The 14,596-nt window shown below is 42.4% G+C and overlaps 1 protein-coding gene across 4 annotated transcripts in view; it reads left to right on the top strand.

Moving 5' to 3' along the window:
• The window catches only part of Apba1 (amyloid beta precursor protein binding family A member 1), a 205,235-nt gene that overhangs the window by 137,867 nt on the left and 52,772 nt on the right, over positions 1-14,596 (top strand). The gene's annotated exons all lie outside the window — the stretch shown is intronic.

Here is a 14,596-nt window from a genome sequence, read left to right as displayed (position 1 = left end):
TACCCTCTCTCATCTTCTCTTTTTTCCACTAAAAGTCTATTCCTCAAAATCCCTTCTCTTACTTTGATGTCCCTTACTTTTGTTTTTTGACCGAGTTAAACCATGGCTACTTGCAAGAGTTATGAGTGGTGGAATTATTTACCAGAACATAGGCACTTTATCAGTGGTTATCGCTGAAGAAAATGACACTCCCGCCCCCAGCACCCATTAACTGTGCACAGTCTCTCAGAGAGCACTGGGACCTCCTGAGCCCTTCCCCCATGCATGGTGAAATAGTGAGGGCCCAGGCTTACAGCCGACCTTGTGCAGGTCACCGTAGCTTCAGTGAGTTCCGAAGCCCAATAGCCACGTTATGCCCAGAAGGGCGTGTCTCGCAGCCCTTCTCCTTAACCTCTGGCTGTTACATCCCTTCTGCCCAGTCTTTGGCACTGTTCCCTGAGCCTCAGGGGATGTCATACAGGTCTCATTTAAGTCACTTAGTCTCATCCTTTGACTGGTTTTGAGTCTATGTTACCTGTCCTGTACCTCCGTGTCTAACGTCAACGGGCTCACAGCTCTGTCCTTCCCGCTTTGCCAGCTGCAGCACACTTGTCTCGGGCCGTCCCACTCCTTGTCTGCAGCTGTTGTCGGCAGATAGCTACAGCTCTGGAATCTCCACCATTAAGGGGTCTCCAGTGCAATCCAGGCTTTACTTCCACAGATTCGGGTAATGGCCTCTCTGGGCTTCCGTGCAGGGGCTCCGCTGCCACATGCCCACTCTCAGCGGCTCTCCTTAACCTCAGAGGAAGATTCCACAGCGCCTTTACTTACTTCTGTATTTTTCATGACTCTAATGACAGAAGCACAAGGATAATACTGACCAGTTTGGGGGCCACGTAGAGTGGAGCCTGGCCCCCTTGAATCACATTTGCAGCACCTTTTCCTTGTTGTTCCCTTTTGTGAGTAGAAAATTCCTCAGACATTCCATTTACAAGTAGGAAGCTCAGCTGAGTGGGGTCATTCCCTACTTTAGAGCAGGCCTTTCTTTATCTCATCTCTTTCTGTCTGTGCAAACCTTAGCTCCAACATTAAATGTCCTGGTGGTCCTTCTCACTTCAAAATGTACATTCTGTCTTTCTTTTTGCCTTGCTTACCTTTTTTCATTGTAGACCCAAAGAAGAGTGATTACTAATAACCACAGGACAGAATATTAGGTTGTCTTGAAATCTCCTCCACCAAGGAAATTAACCCATTTTTTTTTCTTCAGGACATGGGCAGAAAGCAGCACATTCTTTGCCAAAATAGCCTAAGAATGATCTCTCACTCAGTTGCCTCTTGTCCTGTATGTCCAGATCCACCTTGCTCTCAGCGGTATTGTACGCCAAGCTCCTGCTAGAATGCCCTGTTAACCCCACTTAACAGCATTCAGCTGCTTTCCCAGTCCAAAGTCCCAGAAAGATCTCCTACATCCCTCTAAAAACAACAACAAAAACAAACAAACAAAAACATCATGGTCGGGCCTGACATAGCAGTATCCTACTTCCTGGTACCAGTGTCTGCCTTAGTTACTTTTCTATTGCTGTGATAAAACATCATGACCAAGGCAACTTATAGAAGAAATGGTTTCTTTGGGGCTGTGAGATTTCAAAAGCCTCAAACCATTCCCAGTTTCCTTCTCTTGACTTTGTGGTTGTGGATCAAGACGTAGGCTCTCAGATACTGCTGCAGTGTCATTCCTGCCTGAGCATTGCTGTGCTGCCTACCATGATGGTCATGAACTCTGACCCTTTGAAACCATGACCGCTAAATCAACTCCATCTTTATGGGTTGTCTTAGTCATAATGTCTTATAACACAAATAATAAAAACCCAGAGACAGATATTGGGATTCAATCTGAAGATCAGAAAAGCAAAACAGCCAAGCCACTAGAGAAGTCTTACCTCTACCAAGACTTGCCTACTGAAGACAACTCTGAGCCTTTGTCCACTCCTGTCTATATTTTCCTTTAGTGCGGGGATTAAAGGCATGTGACTCCTTCAAACTGGGATTATAGGTGTGAGCCACCACCACCTGGACCTGTTTCTGCATTGATCTAGTGTATCCCAGGGCGGTGGTGAACTTACAGAGATTCATCTGCCTCTCTCCCAAATCCTGGGATTAAAGGTATGTGACACCACTGCCTAGACTCTAGTGGCTTAGTTTTACCTTCTGATCTTCAGATAAGCTTTATTTATTAAAACAAATAAAATATCACTATAGTATCTCATCACAGCCAACTGCAACCTATTACAAAAAGAAGCTTCTCTGATAAAAGGTTGAGAGCATTGATCTATAGGTATCAATGTGTTTATTTAGAAAGCAGTTTGACACCATGTCCATATATAAAACAGTAGCAATAAGTTCTACCCTAGAGTCTATAAGCTCTCAGCCAGTTCTTGACCAGGTTTATAGTGCCAGTTATGAATCCTTCCTGTGGAGCAGGCCTCAGATCCAATCAGAAGGTTATTGGTTACCCCCATAATAGTCATGCCACTATTGCACTTTTGGGTCATCTTGGCAGAGAGGTTGTTATTGTTGGTTATGGGGTCCACAGAAAGATGATTTTGATTGATGACTTTTCTCTCCAGAAGTTTGCATAGCAAATGTTGGAACTATAAATACTACCCAGAAGTAAGAAAACTTCAAGCTCAGACCAATTTGATTTCTCAATGTCCTACAACCCAAGTGTGAAGTGTCTTCAGCAGTAGGATCTTAGGGCCTAGTTCTGGTGCACAAGCAAATGCATTTACAATAGGCAATAATGTTTTGGGAGCCTCTGTTTCAGTGTTTCTCAGTCTTCCTAATGCTGAGACCCTTTAATACAGTTTCCCATGTTGTGGTGACCCCAACTGAAAAATTATTTTGTTACTACTTCATAACTATAATTCTGCTGGTGTTAAGAATTATAATGTAAATACCTGATATGCAGAAAGTGTGCTATGCAACCCCCAAAGGGGTCACAACCCAGCAGTTGAGAGCTGCTGCTCCAGAGCCTCCCTGACCAATATCACATTGGACGATATCGTCACTCGGTACTAGGATTTCTGTTTAATAAATTAGGCTTCTAGAAAGAGCATTATCCACCCATGTAGGGTTTTTTTTGTTTTTACTATACTTACAAAATGGTAAGTTTCCATCTCTTTTTCAAAACATCCCTTGTTTTCGTTAACTCCTCTCCTCCCCTCTCCTTTGCCATATCCTCCTACCCTGGTTCCCACTTAAACCTTCCACTACCACCCCTGTATCTCCTCCCTACTGTGATAACACATGTGTTCTCCTATTCTCCTGCCCTAGTTCATTTGCTGTGATAAACATCACAAAGGAAAGCTGCGGGGGCGGGGGTGTTCATCCTACACGTCGTTACAGCCCATCATCGTGGGCAGCCAGAGCAGGGGCTCAAGGGCAGAAACAGAAGCAGAGTCCATGGGAGAACACGACCTCTACAGCCTTGCTCTCAATGGCTCTCTCCGCTTCCTCTTTTGTACTTCCCACAGGTGACACTGTCCGTATTGGGCTGGGCCCTCCCATGTCGCTCATTAATCAAGAAAATACTCCACAGGCTTGTTCACAGGTCAATCTGATGGAGACATTTGCTCAGTTGAAAGGCCCTCTTCCCAGAGGACTTTAGCTTGTGGGCCACTTCTTTCCTATAAGGTTTCATTTTTTTCCCTCTAGTAGATCCTTTCTAGCTTCTCAGCCTTTACAGGCATTTCTGTTAAAGCACGTTACTCTGAAAGTCCATAGTTAGAATCTGTGTGTGAGGAAGAAAACAAAAACAAAAACAAACATGTGCCACTTGTATCTCTGGGCCTGGGCATAATGTTTCCATTTCCATCCCTTTTCCTATAATTCTATATTCTGGTGGAACCCTTAGCGTCTTTTATGTATAGACTTATTTTCCTATAATTCCATTTTCTAGTGGAATCCTGAGTGTCTTCTATGTATAGACTCCTTTTTGTATAACTCCATTTTCTGGTGGACCCTAGCGTCTTTCATTAATAGACTCACACATGGAGAGTGGGCATCCTGATGCTGTTCCTGATCTTAGTGGAAACACTTTGTATTTTCTCCCTTTAGCATAATGTTAGCTGTAGGTTTATGTCTTATTTAGGGTTGTATTGCTGTGAAGAGCTACCTTGACGTTGGGAACTCTTATAAAGAGAAAGTCTAATTGGGATGGCTTGCTTACAGTTTCAGAGGTTCAGTCCATTATTATCATGACAGGGAGCATGGCAGCCTGTGGGCAGATGTCATGCTGGAGGGATATCTGAGAATCCTACATCTTGCAGACAACAGAAAGCCAACTGACTGTCACACTGAGGGAAGCTTTAGCAAAAGAAACCTCAAAACCCATCTCCAAAGGGACACACTTGCTCCAACAAGGCCACACCTGCTAATAGTGCCGCTCCCTTTGGGGGCCATTTTCTTTCAAACAACCACACTCCACTCCCTGGCCCCCAAAAGCTTATAGCCATATCAAAATGCAAAAAAAAAAAATGCATTCAGTCCAGTTTCAACAGTCCCCATAGTCTATAACAGTCTCAAACTTGTTTCAGTGTCCAAAGTCTCTTCTGAGACACATGGCAATCTCTTAACTGTAATCACCTGTAAAAAATCAAAATTAAATAGAAGATCACATACTTCCAACATGTAATGGCACAGGATAAGCATTGACATTCTAAAATACAGGGAAGGGAGCATAGTGAGGAAATACTGGACAGAAGCAAGATCAGAAACCAGCTGGGCAAACTCCAGACTCTGCAGCTCCATGTCTGATGTCAAAACATGCTGCAGAACTCCAACTGTGTTCAGCTGTGCTGACTGCAACACACTTTTTTGTCTTGGGCTGGTTCCACTCCCTGTTAGCAGCTCTCCTCGACAGGTATCCCAAGACTCTGGCATCTCTAACATCTGTCTCCAGAACAGCCCAAGCTTCACCTTCACAGTTTTAAACAATGGCCTCTCTACTAGACCTTGCTTCAGGGACATCTCTGACACATGCCTGACCTCAGTGGCTTTATTCCATATCTCCTTCCTTCTATTATTAACTCTAAAACCAGAACCACATGACTGAAACTGCCAAGTTCTGCTGCTTGCAGAGGCTGGAATGTGATCCCATGATTCAATTACATCTTCACCAGCGATCTGTCCTTCACTGCCTAAGCGTGACTGTCCTGAAACTTGCTCTGTAGACCAGTCTGGCTTCAGACTCAGAGATTCTCCAGCCTCTGCCTTCTGAGTGCTGAAATTAAAAGTGTGCCTGACCACACCCAGCTCTAAGCTTTTCTTCTGTTTCTTTCCACAAGTTGGAAACTTAGCTGGGTGAGATCTTGTCATGAGTTCACTACTCCCTCTATTCAATTTCTTAATCTCTTTATCTCCTTAAACATAGAATTAAATTCCATTCTACTTCCTAGTGTTCTTTTTTTGCCTCCGAATTTACTTTTTGTAATTTACCCTGCTCACTTTACTCCTTTTCATTATAAATCCTCATTAGAGTTACCACTAATATCCACATGACAAAGTCTATACTAGGCTATTTTGAGATTCCTTCTGCCAACTGAATTAGCTCAAAACTCTTGACTTTAGCCGCAGGCAGACTCTTTGGACAAGGGCAATGGCAGCCACTTTCTTCACTAAAATATCACAAGAATGATCTCTAGGCACCATCCTAATATTCTTCTTCTCCGAAACCTCTTGAGTGAGTCCCCAACAGTTCGAATAATGCTTAGTACCTCTGTCTTCCATGCTCCTACTGGTATGGTCAATTAACCAGTGCTTAAAACATTCCACTGCTTTCCAAACCCAAAGTATCAAAGTCCAAATCTCTCCAAACAAGCACATGGTCAGACCTATCACAGAAATACTCCAGTCCCTCGTAGCAACTTCTGTCTTAGTTAAGGTTTTTATTGCTGTGAAGAGACACCATGACCATGGCAACTCTTACAAAGAAAACATTTAATTGGTGTGACCCACTGACAGCTTCAGAGTTTCAGTCTATCATCTTCATGACAAAGAGCATGACAGCATGCAGGTAGACGTCATGCTGGAGGAGTAGCTGAGAGTCCTACATCTTGCAGACAACAGGAAGTTGACTGACTGTCACACTGAGAGAAGCTTGAGCAAAAGGGACCTCAGAGCTTGACCCCACACTTCCTCCAACAAGACCACCCCTCCTAATAGTAACATTCATTTTGGGGCCATTTTCTTTCAAACCACCACATTTTATTATATATGATAAGCCTTTATTATGTAGACATATGTTGCCTTTAGCAGTAGCTGGCATCTATGGAGATTTTATTATGAAGGAATGTTGGATTTTTGTCAAAAGCCTTTTCTTAGTCCACTGAGATAATCATGTGTTTTTTATGTTTGGGTTACTTTATATACTGAATTAAGCTTATTGATCTGTGTATGTTGAACCATTCCTAAATCTCTGAAATGAAGCCAACTTGATCATGACATATGATCTTTTGAATTGTTCTTGAATTCAGTTTACAAGTATCTGTTAGGGTTTTTTTTTCATGTCTTTGTTCATCAGAGAAACTGATCTATAATCTAATCTATAATTTTCCTTTTTGTTATCTTTATCTGCTTTAAGTATCAGGATAGCAATTGCTTTGTAAAAAGACTTTGAAAGCATCCTTTTATTCTCTGTTTTAACAAAATTATTTGGTTTTTGAAGGTCTGGTAGAATTATATGATGAATGAACATGGGATTCTTTTATTTGAAAGGATTCTTATTACTGCTTTAATTTCATTGTTTGTTATAGACCTGTTTAGATTGTTTATCTCATCTTGGTTTGACTTTGGTAAACCCAGAGATTCACTTTTCTTTCATATTTTTCAACTTAGTTGAATATATATTTTTAAGGTATTGATTTTCTGAATCTCATTGGTATCTATTGTAATGATTCCATTTAATCTCCAATTTTATTTATCTCCTGTGTCTGTGTGTGTGTGTGTGTGTGTGTGTGTGTGTGTGTGTGTGTGTGTCTGTGTCTGTATGTGTGATGTATGTATATGTTTTGTGTATGGTATAAGCCTACGTGTACATGAGTCTGCATTTTGACACATGTGCATATGAAGGCCAGAGGATGAGATCTGGTGTCTTCCTTTATATTTCCCTCTAGTTATTTTTTTAGGCCAGGTTGCTTACTGAATCTGAAGCTCTGGTGTAGCCTCCTGGCCTGGGATCCACCTTAACCAACACAGTGCTGAGATTATAGGTACATGCAGCCACGCCCAACTTTTTTAACTGAGTTATGGGCTTTAAAGGCAGGTTTTCTCACTTTCATAACAAGTGTTTTTACCTACTAAGCCATTTCTCTGGCCCCTTCCAATTTTATTAATTTGTGTCTTCTCTCTTTTGGTTAATTTAGCTAGGGACTAGTCAATATTATTTATCTTTTCAAAGAATCAACTCTTTGTTTTATTGATTCATTATATTGATTTTATTTTTATTTTTCTTACATTTGTTTCATTAGTTATTGACCTCATCTTCACTACTTCTCCCTACCTACTACTTTGGGTTTGGCTTATTTTTTCAGTGTCTTTAGGTACATCATTAAGTTATTTGAAACTGGTGTTAATGTAGGCACTTAGAGTGATAGACTTCTTAGGACTGCCTTTGTTGCACCTCAGGCTTTAGTATGTTGTATCATTTTCACTCAAATCTAAGAATTTTTGTTTTATTTCCATTGATGATTCATTGATCATTCAATAGTTTATTGTTTAAACTCCACTTTGTGGGGTTTTTGGTTTGGTTTGGTTTGTAGTTTCACTTGCTGTTGATTTCTAACTTTGTACATTGTGATCAACTGAAGTAAGAGGATTTATTTCAATTTCTTATATTTGAGACTTTCTTTGTGTCTTAGTATATGATCTATTTTATAAAAGTACCTTATATACTGAGAATGTTCATCTGCAGTGTTTGGGTGATATGCTCAGTAAATATCTATTAGTTTTATCTATCATGTCATTTAGTTCTATTGTTTTCCTGTTTACTTTTTTCTGGATGATCTGTCTAATGGTGAGTGTAGAGTATTAAATCTATGACTTTATGCCCAGTGACATTTGTTTTATGAAGCAGGTCTGCCTCTGTTCCATGTGTATATGATTAGAGGTGTAACATCTTCTTTATGGATTGTACTCTTTTGATCTCTTCTGGCTAGATTTTGTTTAAAGTGTATTTTTTCACTTTAGAATATCGATTCTGCTTGTTTCCTGTTTCATCTGCTTGAAAAACATTTTCTAGTCTTGCCACTGTAAGGTAGTATCTGTCTTTGCTAGTGATGTATGTTTCTTGGAGACAGCGAAAGAAGGATCCTGTTTCTAATACAGTGTGCTATTTTCAGTCTTTTGATCAGAGAATTAAGAACAGTGATAGTGTTATTATTGGAAGGTGTATATTGATTTCTGTCTTTTGTTAATTTTGCATTTGTATGTATATTTCTTAGTTTTCTTTTTCTCAATACCAAAGTATTCCTTCTGTTATCTTCTATTGGATCAACTTGATAGTCATACATTCCTTTAGCCTGTTTTCTTTTTATCCTAGAAACATTTTCTTTCTCCTTAAGATTTCCTTTGGGAAAATGACTGTTATTCTATGGATCTGCCTTTATTTGTGACTTGGTCTTTTTTTCTTACAGTTTTGATAGTTTTTCTTTGTTATGTGTATTTAGTGATGTAACTATGATATTAAATGGGGAATTTCCTTTCTGGTACTGTCTATTTGGTGTTCATGTATCACGATGAGCATCTCTCTTTCCTAAATTTGGTAAATTTTAGTTTATGATTTCATTACCTATGTCTTCATCATGAAAATTTTCCTTTTCTTCCACTAATTCATATATTTTGTTTTTTTCATAATGTGCCAAAGATCTTGCATATTCAATTCATACTTTTTTTTAATTTGTCATTGATGCTCTGGGCAGTGGTACTGCATGCCTTTACATCCCAGCACTCAGGAGGCAGAGGCAGGCAGATCTCTCTGAGCTCAAGGGTAGCCTAGTCTACAGAGCTAGTTCCAGGATAGCCAGGACTACATGGAAAACCCTAGTGTTTCAAGAAAACATTAAAAAAAATGTTGATATTGGCTAAATGATCCAAGTAATTGTTTTCAAGTCCTGTTAGCTTTCCCTCCACATGACTCATTCTATTAGTAAGGTTTATCGCTGAACTTATAAAAAAGTAATTCTTTTAATTTTTGAGATTATAATATAATTATATCATTTCCCTTTCCCTTTCCTCCCTCCAGTTGTTTCAACTGTTCCAATATACCTCTCTCTACCTCCTTTCTCTCTTTCAGATTCATAGCCTTTTTCATTAATTGCTGTCACACATACACACATACACACACACACCTAAATACAAAAACACAATTTGCTCAATCTGTATAATGCTTCTTGTATTTATGTTTTCAGGGCTGATTGGTCTGCTCATTGTTGGGGAAGACTGTTTCTCTCCCTCATCCTTACTTATTTGTCAGTAGTTATTTATGTAGGGTTGAAGCCTTTTGTAGGTTTTCCCCCAGCTACCTTAGCGTGTCTGTGGTTGTTTTGTTTATTCATGTTTAGGCAGTTGTGTTGGTAAGAGATTCTATGCCACAGCAAACTCCCTGTTCCTCCAACTCTTAGAATCTTTTCTCTCTCTCTTCCACAATGATCCCCGAGTCTTAGGTGCAGAAGTTATATTGTAGATTTATTTATTCTTTCGGCCTGGGCTCCTTAACTCTTCATTCTGACTGGTTGTTCCTTTTTGATATCGTCCTTATCTGTTGCAAAGAGAAGCTTTCTTGATAAGGGGTGAGGACTACACTTACCAGTTCGTGTAAAGATATTTGTAGCTACAGATTATACTGGTTTAGTAAAGTAACAGTTTAGGTTCTCCACCAAGATCTATGACTTCACTAGCCCTAAGTAGTTGGCTCAGTTTTCAGTACCAGGCCTGTTTTCTCTCTTTGTAAGTGGGTCTGACCTCAGATTACAAAGCTGTTGGTTACCACGGAGGTATATGGGTCACTACTGCCCCCTAAAGGTTATTGTGCCTAACTGGTGGTTGCTGTTGCTCATAAGCATCATAACTGGGTGGAACTGTTGGTTGCTTCTCCCCTTTGGAAGCTTATATGGCTCCTTCTGGTACCATGAAAGCTGGTCCTCAGGGAGGAGGCTTTCAGATCAATTCCAGTTCAGGGGCCTCCAGGCAGTGCATAATGCCTTCAGCCATAGGAATTCACCTTCTACCTCTGAAGAGCAACCAAGGGCAATAGCAATATCCTATAATATTTGGGAGTATCTAGGAGAAATTTGACCAACAGCTCAAAAGAGGGCATCTCAGGCTTATGGTTGGGATTTTTGTTAGGTAATCTTTGGCTCTTGGAGGAAGCATTGTCAAGTGGGAATTTTCATTTAAACTTTCTATGTATAGTTATGTACCAACTTACACGTATTATAGGTATTTTAGGTAGATAGTTAATAGTATTATTTTTTAGGGGTTTTTCAGAAATCCTTGTTGTTTATTTTTACCCTCTTTCTTCTGTTTTTAATTCCCTCCCTTTACCTAACTAGAGCACCCCCACCCTATTAAATCACTATACCCTGATATCTACTTCTCCTTGCATCCACTTGGAAGAAATATATTACTGTGGAGATGGGCTTTGAGATCTCATATATGCTCAAGCTACTTCCAGTGTCTCAGCCCACTTCCTGTTGCCAATAGGTCAAGATGTAAGAACTCTCAGCTCCTTCTCTAGCACCGTAACTGCCCGCATCCTGTCTTGCTTCCTGCCATGACGATAACTGGCTGAACCTCTGAACTGTGAGGGACCCAATTAAATGCTTTCCTTTCTCAGAGTTTCTGTGGTTATGGTATCTCTTCACAGCAGTAGAAACCCTAAGACAGGTCAGGAGTCCTGTTTTAAAATTTATGTCATTTCATTTAATGAGTATGAGTGTTTTTCCTGCATGTCTGTCTGTATGCTACGTGTGTGCCTCATCCCCACACAGGCCAGAAAGGGTGTCAAAAATCCCCTTGAACTATAGTTACAGATGTCTGTGACCACCATGTGGGTACTGAACACTGTTTTGAACATGACTTACCCATCACAGAGAGACAGAAAGGTGTCTTTTCCAAGTGCATGGCTTATTGTTCTTAAATAAACATGGGAACAACTCACAGTGAGCAAATCTCACAACCTAACAGTCCAGCTCCAAGGGATGCCGCTGAGGTCCTGAGGCAGGATTCACTCACAGACAGTGGGTAGGGGTGTAGCCCAAGCAGATTGCAAGCCCAATAGCCCAGTGCACAGTGAGCCATGTCCGCATCTGCTGGTGGGGGAAGGAGAGTCACTGAGTGCTGCCTCTACAACGGATGCTCCTGAGACATTGAGAACAGTGGAGGCTAGATGTTCACCTGATAAGCCGGGTCAACAAGTGTCCTGGAGTCTTCGTGGGTACCAAGGTCAGAAGCGGGAGACCTTGGTGAAGACACGGTCACTAGAAGTGTCCCTCGTTGATAGTATGCATGGTTCCTGTGCATTGAGCTGCCATAACTGGCAGCTGCTGAGCTGCCTGGACCCTGACTTTTTATGATCTTTATGAGTCTTATCTAGTCTTTGCAGACTTCCGGTCCCTGCTCCTGATTAGCAAGGGCTGCTTGATTCCAAGGCATTGGTGTTGATGCCCAGGTGCTTGCTTGTGTTTTCAGCATGTCTGCCGTCAGGACATCGAGCAAGAGTGGCTCTATCTTGTGAACCACTCCATTTTGTTTTCTTGTTTTCTGTGCTAAGTGTTCACGACAGAATTGAACCTGGGTCTTTTGGAAGAAAGTCAGTGATCTGATCTTAATCACTAAGCAGTCTCTTCAGTGGGGTGAGAGTCTTGGTAGTTGGCTTACCTCACAGGGCTAATTGGGGTGGGGACTGACCAGCAGTGGGCACTGGGTCTTATCCTCCTCCTTGACCTCAGAGCACAACCTGGCAGTGGGATCCTAAGTCTTTGCCCATTCCCTGACTTAAGAGGGTGACTAGCAGTTGAGTCCTGAGTCTTGGTTCTGTCCCTGACTTGCTCATCATCACTTTCCTACTGGCTAGGAGAGAATTAGGACTGTGATCTCTATTCACAAGTTACAAGTCCATTTTAAAATTGAACTAATATTTTGTAGCGTGTTCTGCACATGAGGTGTTGTACAAGACCACAGAGATACTATATGATAGCCAGATCTCTGTCTGCAGTGTTCCACTTGAGGCCAGTCCCTTATCAAGTCCACAGCCTGACCTCTCAACCTGTTCTGTTCTTAAGACTTTCATCCGAATCCTTATTTGATGTCTTAGACTACTGCCACCTAACAGATAGATCATCCCAACACTTAGCGACATAAAGCAGCCTGCATGTCTGCCTCACACTGTGAGCCACTGAGAGGCTGCAAGTGGGCATCAGGGGGCTGTTACCATTGTAAAGCGTTCCTGGGGAAAGCTCTACTCCCAAGCTCCCATGCTGTGGGTAGGTTTCAGCTCTTCACAGCCAACTGGCAGACAGCCTCGGTTTCCCATTGATCTTGGCTGGAGCACTCTCAGTTCGTTTCCCCATAGGTCCCATTTCATGCCCTTAAAGTATGCAAGACAAGAAGGCTCCAGAGTCTGGTGGCAAGATGGAAGCCACAGTCCTTGGTAACCCAATCAGTGAGTGACATTGCACCGCTGTCATTTTCTTTCATTGTTTAGGCTGATACCTGACCCGCATGACCTTCCCAGGAGAGGTTTCAGGAGGTAGACCTTTGGAGGCATCTGAAAAGTCCCATATTTGGTATTTGGTATTAGTCACTCTGTCAGCAAAGAACAGCGAGCCTGAAAACTGGAGGGTGTCCTCTGCTTATGGCCTCATCAGTCATTTCCGCTTCCTAGGCTGTTGTTCCACCTGTGGCTGTGAGAAAGAGAACCTACAGGTTCCAATGTGACCGCTGGAGAATGACACCAGAGTGTATGTGAGCCAGTGAAGAGGTGGATGGAGCAGGTGGTTACACATGAGAATGCAGGATGAAGGGACACTGTAGAAACTTGAAAATGGAGAGTTTGTCTAGAAGGACAAGCATATCCATGGCATGCTCTTAGGCTGAGTTTATTTTCAATCTTAAGGGGCTGTCACTGTCCAGAGGACCTGCTGTAAAGACTTGTGAGTTCTGGCTAAGCATTCAGTCTCTGTGCTGGTGTCTTCCTTGATGGTGGGAGCAGACATACCTGTTTCACTAGGCTCAGCCCCACTTGGGCCTCTCTCGTTGGACCCAGTGTATCCTATGAATATTGTTTCTCTGTGGGTCAAGAAGCAGGGCTGGTTGGGAAGCATGGAATTCGGGGAGATTGCTAGGGTTAGAAGAGGTCTGCAGGATGGGAGGCCTACAGGGCAAGCTGGCCCTGAGGACGGCTGTTGCCCCCAGCACTGTGCTCTCACCCTTTAGTATGGTGTGTGGCTCCTATTCCTTATGCTCCCGTCTCAGCACCATCTTGCTAATAGCGAAGTTTTCCATCACAGATGTGATCCATAATTGATGTAGCCTGGAGAAGGCGGTGATGAATAATTAAGTAGGTCTCAGGTACAGAATGAACATTAAAGGGAAGGGAGAATGAAAACAAAACAGCCAGGGGAAGAGGTTCAAGTTCCATCATGCCAAAAGATTGTTCCCTACATCACAGAAGGCTTGGGTTTTGATTTTGAGTCTTCAGTCATCTGATAACTTAATTCATGTGTGAGTTGATCACCTCTGGCTCCTACCTGAAAAGTGACAAGCTTTCCATGACAGCAGTGACTTCCATAGCTTTGTTCTGACAGCTTCAAAATCAAAACCAAAGTATCCTCCAGAGTGATCAAGGGAAGATGGCTTCACAAAAAGTCAGAGAGAGTTAACTGCCAGCGAGTATGAGTCTGGGCACTTCATAATCAACACCCAAAGATTTTTCTCTTTAAAAGAAGTAACAGAGAGAAAACCAAACATGTGGATAAACGTTCTAACTCAGCCCTTCAGGGACACACTGAGCACCATCCTGCGAAAGGCTTTCCTTCTTAATGCTGGCTAATGGCTGCAGGGGTTGTAGTCACTGACTGAGGGAGACTATGGTGGGTGCGCTCTGATTGCCAGGAAGACTCATCAGACTCACAGAACGACGAGAAAGATGGGCAAGTCCAGAGGGTCAGTCTCTGTGTGACCCTCCCTCCCGCTGGCCACAGAGCTTGAGCACACGTAGGAAACAGTTCGGATGGCAGGTCTTCCAGCTAGGGATTGCTTCAGATCCTGTGTGTTTTGTTCTGCCATTTAACCCTGTCCACAGTCACTGACTAGACAGGTAGCCTCAGAGGGAGCCCTGCTAGCAGGTCTGACAGAGGGTGTGGAGAGTAGGAAGCTGATGCTCCTGTGAAGGTAAGGGACTTAGTGCACCCAGGTCCCTCCCTGCCGCCCTGGCTCCATGAATGAGTATAGCATAAGAACTCGGAAGGCCTCCCATCTCTGCAATCCCTACCTCAGCCTCCCTGTGTTCTCTCCAGTGCAGCTCTACCCAGCTATGCCGGGTCCTTCCTTACTATTGTTG

The sequence above is a fragment of the Myodes glareolus genome, chromosome 7, assembly GCF_982192425.1.
Source record: "Myodes glareolus chromosome 7, mMyoGla1.1, whole genome shotgun sequence".
Taxonomy (NCBI): Eukaryota; Metazoa; Chordata; class Mammalia; order Rodentia; family Cricetidae; genus Myodes; species Myodes glareolus.
Note: the sequence above shows the minus strand (reverse complement) of the source record. Positions and strands in the feature narration are given on the sequence as shown.